Source organism: Sapajus apella, unplaced genomic scaffold (genome assembly GCF_009761245.1).
Source record: "Sapajus apella isolate SASKATOON/1434 unplaced genomic scaffold, GSC_monkey_1.0 scaffold35, whole genome shotgun sequence".
NCBI lineage: Eukaryota > Metazoa > Chordata > Mammalia > Primates > Cebidae > Sapajus > Sapajus apella.
Genome location: NW_022436975.1, coordinates 13,283,370 through 13,291,228, shown reverse-complemented (window position 1 = coordinate 13,291,228; position 7,859 = coordinate 13,283,370).

Below are 7,859 nucleotides of genomic sequence, written 5' to 3'. Positions count from 1 at the left end.
GTTAGACACTCAGATAGTGCGACCTGCCTAGAATCTCAGAGGGAGTAAGAGCCAAGCTAAAATCCAAATGTTATATCCTCTGCTCTTATCCTCTTTGTATGTAATAATGCTACCATTTAAATGGTAAACTAACAGCTTTATGGTGTCTACGCTATCTATACTTTCTGGCTTTACAGTTAAACATCCAGGGAATTGTCAATTACGTTGAAAGACGGGGAACGAATGAATTAACAAAACACCTTTGTGACTTAAGGAAGACTGGCACTTTCTCTTTCACAAGTCTTTTCTCCAAAAACATAAAAAATACAACTCACTAAAGACTAAGTATAGTTATTAATGCAAACTGTCACTAAAGGTTAAGTATAATGATTAAAGAGAACATGTTGGGCTGAGACGATGGGGTCTTCTAAATATACAATCATGTCATCTGCAAATAGAGACAATTAGATTTCCTCTTTTCCTAATTGAATACCCTTTATTTCTTTATCTTGCCTGATTCCCCTGGCCAGAACTTCCAATATTATGTTGAATAGGTGTGATGAAAAAGGGCATCTTTGTCTTGTGCCGGTTTTCAAAGGGAATGCTTCCAGTTTTTGACCATTCAGTGTGCTATTAGCTGTAGGTTTGTCATAAATAACTCTTATTATTTTGAAATACATTTCATCAATACCTAGTTTATTGAGAGTGTTTAGCATAAAGGGCTGTTGAATTTTATAGAAGGCCTTCTCTGCAACTATAGAGATAATCATGAGGTTTTTGTCTTTGGTCCTGTTTTTGTGATGGATTATGTTTATTGATTTGCGTATGTTGAACCAGACTTGCATCCCAGGGATGAAGACAACTTGATGGGGTAGATAAGCTTTTTGATGTGCTATTGGATTCAGTTTGCCAGTATTTTATTGAGGATTTTCACACCAATGTTCATCATGGATACTGGCCTGAAATTTTCTGTTTTCGTTGTGTCTTTGCCAGCTTTTGGTATCAGGATGATGTTGGTCTCACAAAATGAATTAGGGAGGATTTCTTCTTTTTGTATCATTTGGAATACTTTCAGAAGGAATGGTACCAGCTCCTCTTTGTACCTCTGGTAGAATTCAACTGGGAACCCATCTGGTCCTAAACTTCTTTGGTTGGTAGGCTATTAATTGCTGCCTCAATTTCAGACCTTGCTATTGGTCTATTCAGGGATTCAATTTCTTCCTGGTTTAGTCTTGGGAAGGTGTAAGTGTCCAGGAATTTATCCATTTCTTCTAGATTTTCTGGTTCATTTGCATAGAGGTGTTTATAGTATTCTCTGATGAGTAAATGATTTTGCTTCTCTGGTAATGTTTGTGTCCAAAGACAAAGATACATAGAAGAAAAATTTATATTATTAAACAAAGCAAAGGCAACTTTATGACCAAAAACTGACTGCCAAGGTATGCCACAGGTCTGCCTACATTCCGAGTAGAAGGAATAGCGTCTACTTCTTGATTGGGAGTGACAAGGCTACATGGCAAAAGAGCACATGAGGTGAAGGATGTTACTGTAGCCACCTTTGGAAAATGCAGGATGCTACAATTCACATGCCTGAATAGAAAATTTAATTACTGCCACATGGTAACAGAGACACATCTGTGAATTATCTATCCTAATAATTTAGATAAATAAAAATCAAAATTTTCAAAAATAGGAGGCTATCTTTCACATTTGAAAATATAATGAGAATATTTTTAATAGAGTAATTTACCATTCAAAGATAAATTTTAAATTCTTTTGATAAAACTTTTAATTTACATTGTATCCACTTGGGAAAAAAATTAGGCAGTTAAGATAATCTATATTAAAAGAGTAAAGAGAGAAGTTAACACCCTACAGGACTTATCTTGAGAATATTTGAGGTCAAATTAATAGTACTCAATATTCCAAGTTCATAATATGTCATTACATTGCCACTATCCTATCTATTGTTATCAACATAAAAATCTTCATATTGGTTTTAGAATTATGTGCCATAAATGTGTTATTATAATTTAACCTCTTTATAAAGATATAACAACAAATCATAATGACTATTTAAATGCATGTTAATCAGTAAGATATTACTTAAGTAAAATAAGAAAATTAACACAAGAGGTAGAATGTAAACTTCTGGAGAAGTTTAAACGAATTATATCTCCAGCAATAAATAATAAATGCAACTAACTTAAAGATTTCTTCCTTCCCATTCAGATGTTGCCAGAATTGGTCCAATGTACATTTTTATTTGTTTATTTATTTTCTTAATTTTTTTATTTAGAGACAGGGTCTCCCTCTGGCTAGGGTGCAGTGCTATGATCATATCTCACTCCAGCCTTGAACTCTGGGTTCAAGCAGTCTTCCCGTCTCAGCCCTCCTAGTACCTGGAACTAGAGGTTCCTGCCACCATGCCCAGCTATTTTTTTTTTTTCAGCTTGTTGTAGAGATGGAATATCACTATTTTATCCATGCTGTTTTCAAACTCCTGGCCTCAAATAGTCCTCCTACTTTGGCCTTCAGAAGTGCTGGTATTACAGGCATGAGCCGCGGCACCCAGTCCCCAATATGCATATTAATTCTATTCACATAATAATTCGATTCTTATATTCAATCATTCATTCAGCGTTTCATTTATTTTCTCATACATTCAATGAACATTTACTCCTGGTCATAATTCTGTCGTGAGCAGTTACTCGTGAAAGAGTCAGAGGTTAATCAAAACCTGCTTCTGATCTTGAGATGCTTACTGACTAGTTTGCAAGAAAGTTATTTACTCAAATGCCCATAATAGAAATTCAAAAGGGATAATTTTAAAAAGACAAATCAGATCATGTCACTTCACTACTTAAAACTCAATCATGACTTTTCAGTCGATTTATATTAAAATTCAAATTCCTAGACTTGGTCCCTAAAACCTCCCATGGTTGGGCTAGTCTTTAGCTTTCTGACCACACCAGCTTTTCTGCTCTCCCATGTCTGCCGCAGCATCCAGGGAAAAGATGTTTCTTCCAAAAGATGCCAGATGTTTTTCTTGTTTCAGGAGTTTGTCCTTGCTTTGTTCCTTTGCCTTCCTTTGGAAGTCAGGTTCTTGCTCCTCTGTCCCCAAGTTCCACAAAGGTCAGAGATTCTAGGTGGCATTTTCCTTGTGCAACTTCCACACATGTATAAAAAACTGCATCATAAATAGAACATATATTTTCTTTGAAAAATAATTGAGGCATTTATGGCCATAGTAAATAAATGAGTTATGATTTAAAATGTTATAAGAACAAGGATCTACCTATGTAACAAACCTGCACATCCTATTTATCTACCCCTAAACTTAAAATAAAAAGCGAAGAAAAATATTTGAAAAAGACTCCATTATAAATCCCTATAGCATTTTAATATATACTGCAACAATACCAAGTTGCAACTCCTTATTTAATCAGTATGTAGATTAAATACTGTATGTCAAAAAAAATTTCTCTGTACTAAATCTAATCCAAATTCAACCAGAAAGCTAAAATCAGCATTTAACATAAATTACTTGATATTTCCATTGCTTCAAATCTGTAACAGTTTGGCAAAACTGATTAGAAATGTCATTAACAAATTCCTAATAGAAGCTCGTGCTCAGATCTTCATTTTTCAGTCACTTTCTTGGCAACAAGAAAAGACAGTGACGATTTTCAAATGTGTTTCTCCCATGGAGAGAGGTTTTGTTTGTTTGTTTGCATGCTTGCTTTTTGAGACATAGTTTAGTTCTTGTCGCCCATACTGGAGTGCAATGGCGCAATCTCTGCTCACTGCAATCTCTGCCTCTTGGGTTCAAGGTATTCCCCTGCCTCAGCCTCACAAGTAGCTGGGATTACAAGTGTCTGCCACCATGCTCAGCTAATTTTTGCATTTTTGGTAGAGACGGGGTTTCACCATGTTGGCCGGGCTGGTATCAAACTCCTGACCTCAGGTGACCTACCCGCCTCGGCCTCTCAAAGTGCTCACAGGCATAAACCATTGCGCCTGGTCGAGAGAGTTTTTACAAATAAAACGGATCCAAGATTTTTCCTTTTCATGCTTGCTTATTTAATTAACTTACTCAAAAGTGCCTCCAAACGTGCTGGTATTGCAGGCGGGAGCAGTGGCACCCAATTTGCCTTTTAACCCTATTCACATAATACTTTTGTTCCTATATTCGATCATTCATTCGTTCCTATATTCAATGTATTATTCATTTACTGTTTTACTGGACTCCTGATTTACTAACAACTAGTTATGTGACTTCAGAAAAAAATTTATATTTATACACTTAATATCTGACTTTTTTTTTTCTTTCTCCTATTCTCTTTATTTACTCTTTCCCTGGGGTTACTGAGTCGGAGTGTGAAGGGTGCTGGTAGAAATCTATGAGTTACACTGCCCTTTTTAGCAGAAATGAAAGAGTAGCCCAATGAGTTAACGGCCTTGTTGAAAAATATCTTGAGAAGTGAAATGCTTGTTAGGAAGTAGATTAAACACTGTTTAGGGATGGCGTCATGCTGCAACCACGGAGGCTTGACTCCCTCAGCAGGAAGAATCAACCAATCGACAGAATCTGCAAATCCACAGTGTGGGACCCCCCAAAAGAAATGAAACGCAGGGAAAGGGCCCCAGAGCGCCGACAATCTACCTTCCAGGCGGCATGACAATGGCATGCACCAAATGCAAACAAGCTGCTTGCTCCGAAAGGGGGACGGTCACATGCAGGAGGCAGGGCAAAAAGGATCCTGCCTCGGAGATGACCCCGAAGGCTTCTGCTCCAACCAGGGCTCAGCAGCATCCACGAGGGCCAAGGCCTCGGAAACTGCAGGCTGAGCCCTGGAAATGGAGGCGCAGATAGCAGGCATGGAGAGCAGGGGGCTGGTACGGGAAGGGGAAGGCAATGGTTTTCCTCTCCTTCATCTACCCTTACATTTCAGAATTTTCTTAACATATTTGAGATAGCCTATAACACTTAATTTAATTGAATAGACAAATAAAAATGACAATCATTTAAAAAGAGAAAGAAAATATGGTGAGCAGGAGAGGTACAATAATTGGCTGTTGATTTTAGGGAGAAAAGTTTCACCCCTTGAGGCCTCAGTTTTCTCACATGAAGTGGTTGATTCATATCAGCAAAGGTGAGTAGACCCTCCTGTATGGGCCAAATCCGATAGATTGGGAGAGGCTGCTGCATTGTTTTGAGGATGGTTGTGAGATGACCTATGGCTCATTCATGTGGAATGGCCACATAATTCCGTGAGGTCTGCCAAAGTCACAACACTAGGAAGTGGCAGCATGTGTGCCATGTGATGGCCATTTCTGGACAAGAGTGTGGCTATTAGGGGACTTCTTAAGCATCTTCACTATTTTTGCATAATTTCTCACTTGCAGTGACAAATTCTTTGTGAATAATGAAATATCATCTAATCTATTATGCATACTCATTGACAGCATTGGTTTGAATTAGTTTTAGTGAATGTATTCCCCTCACTGCCCTTTTTGGAGGTCTTAAAAATCCTGAATGTGGTCTCTAACTTCATCCAGCTAGGTGTCTTGCAGAGGAGGAAAATGTTAACCAAGTAATTGTGCAAATATCTGTATAATTGCTGCTGTAGTAAACTCTACCAGGGAAAGAGTATAATGCACAGCAGAGCATACCAAGCCTATTTCTTCAGGTCCAAGAATTGCTGCTGTACCTCACCAACTGAAGTGGAAGACACAATATTTATTCTCTGACTCCACAGGTACTTGCTCCCCTGTGTGAGGTGTTAGTGAATATTTAATCTTTCACATATTTCAAGCTCCCATTACTTTATCAGGCATCTGCTTTATTGAAATACTGGACAATTTTTTTTATTGATTGTGTACCTACTGACAGTAACAATATGCAAGCATGCATTATTCTCATACCACTACAGTTTTAATAGTCTGAAGGTAATATTGAAAATTATTTACTGTTGTCTATGTATGGCAGTTTAGATGCTGCAATAGTTAAAGCTGCCAATTTGGAAATGCACACAGATGAGTTATCCACAACCTTTGCAAAACTAAGCTGCTGTGTCAAGATGCTAAGAGAGCCCAAGCTTCTAAAAAGCATCACTAATCTGATTACTCTTCACAGCTATAGTAAATTGGAACAGTTTTCTAAAACTAAAAAGAAGAGTTTTAAAAATATATATATTTCTTAGTATAATTAATGAAAAGGAATGGATGAGGTTTTGCTAACAAGTTGATTTACTGCAATGTCTAGACCTTGCATCCTGCGGGCGACTTTCATCTAAGATTGGACACATGAACTGAATGGCTTACAGGTATTCAGATACAGAAAATACTTATACAAATAGTTTTTTGAATGAAGTTATCTAATATTTTATATTATAAAGGAAGTGATCTTTGAACAATAGAAAATTTTTAAAAATAATTTTACATACATAGTTTACCTATTCATTTTGGCTGCTAGAGAGCATTCCATTTAATTCATAAAATATTTTTACTTATACTAACTCTTTTGAGGATGATTAACTTATTTACAATTTTTTACACTCTTATATGCCATGCTATGGTAAAAATTCTTATATACATCTTGTGCACCACTAGGTCCTCTAGCATGGATACCAAGAAAACCTCAGAAAAGAAGCTTTAGGAAAACAGGCACAGTAGAACACAACTGAAATAAATTTTTATATCACTAAATTTTTCATAGATATAGTTTTTATTGAAGAGAGTCACCAAAGTACATGAGAATGGTTTATTCTAGCTTCAAGATGGCAGTCACCTTTGAGGAGTAAAGGAGGGAAAGGGAGATAAGGTAAAGTTTAACTGTATTCTTATCTTTTCTTCTTTAAGACTAATAAACAAGAAAAAGTGATCATGTTCGTTTAATTTTGGTAGTAGCTACATAGGTATCTGGTTTACTGTGGACTGTACTTTTCTATTTGCTTGAATGTTTCATAATTTCAAAAAGCTTTAAACATGTTTAAACAAGTTTCTACAAACAAATTTAGAGTGCTCTATCAAACAAGAAAATTCCATAGCTATTCTCAGTGCAGTAAAATCACAGATAAAAGGGTCTATCAATGCACATATCTAATTGCCTCACATAAAAGAAGTCAGCCATAAGTTTTAAAAATGCAGCCATGAAGAAATGATATACAACAGGAAGGTTTACATAGTTAAAAAACCAAACAGCACTGTACAATAAGTCCTCACCTAACAATGTTGATAGACTGTTGGAAACTTACTTTAAGTGAAATGATGTAATCAAACCAATTCTACCATAAGCTAATTGATACATACAAAAGTTCAGTTCCTATAGCATATTTCTGGTCACGAAAGCATCATAAAACTTCTAAATGAAGATAAGAAACATTTTTAATATTAAACATGGAAATAATTGTGAGCTATCCAACAATTTAAGAGAGATTAACTTAAAAAGTAAGATAATTATTTACCCAATTTTTGGTGAAGCAGTAACAGCAGTTATAGGAGTGAGAGGTTAAATTAGAAAATAAATATTTACAAAGAAAAATTGTCAGGAGCACCTCCTTTTATCAAAACGTTCAGAAGCAAACAAGCACAAATATGGCAGGCTTGTGGAGTGCTTTCAGACTGTATCGTTTATTGTCATGAATTTGTGTGATTAGCATAAACTTTACAGATTTTTGCCTTATTCATTCATTCACTCATTCGTTTTATAAGCTTCTTGTTCTAGCTCAGGGCAGGGTGGCCAGAGTGTGTTTCTGCAGCCGAGGTCATGAGGTGGGAACCAGCCCTGAGCAGGACACTTTCACATCAGGGTGCACTCACACCCACATCCCACTCACTCACATTGGGACCATGTAGACACACCAGTGGACCTAAGG